Raw genomic sequence first — 609 nt, 5'->3', positions numbered from 1 at the left:
CCCGGGCGCCCCCTCCCTCGGGGCGGAGGCGGGGGAGGCTGCCGGCCCCGGCTTCGGGCGGGCGGAGCTCGGCTTCCCGCCACCGGAGCACGCGGGGTTCAGGCCAATCGCGGGGTCTGGGTCAGAGGCCGACAAGGTGCAGAGCCAGGTTGCGCCCGGGTTTTTCACGTTCTCGCGCCCGGGCGGCCCAGCCCCCTTCGGCTTCTCCCAGGGGGCCGGTGCGGCCGCGGCCAACTTTGCCTTCCCTCGGCCGCCCGCCGGCCACGGCCCATCCGCCTTCACCACACCACTGCCGATCCGGGACGCAGAGGGCGAGAAGAGGGGCCCTGAGAGCGGCTTCACGGGCTTCGCAGCCTTCCCCCCGGCACCTCTGGGGGAGCCCTTCCCTGGCAGCAGGCCCTGCTGCGCCCAGCCAGGGGGTGAGGACACCGGGCCCTCCGGCGAGCCACCTGCCCTCGCAAAGGGCCTCAAGCGGAAGGAGGACCAGGACCGCTCCCCCAGGAGGCCTGGCCCCGGTGTGGCTGAGGACCCCGACCCGCTGTCACGCGGCGACCACCCCCCGGACAAGCGCCCCGTCCGGCTGCACCGGCCACGGGGCGGCTCCTTGTT

This window comes from Condylura cristata, unplaced genomic scaffold (genome assembly GCF_000260355.1).
Source record: "Condylura cristata isolate star-nosed mole 26May11 unplaced genomic scaffold, ConCri1.0 scaffold00101, whole genome shotgun sequence".
NCBI lineage: Eukaryota > Metazoa > Chordata > Mammalia > Eulipotyphla > Talpidae > Condylura > Condylura cristata.
This window is presented reverse-complemented; position numbering follows the sequence as displayed.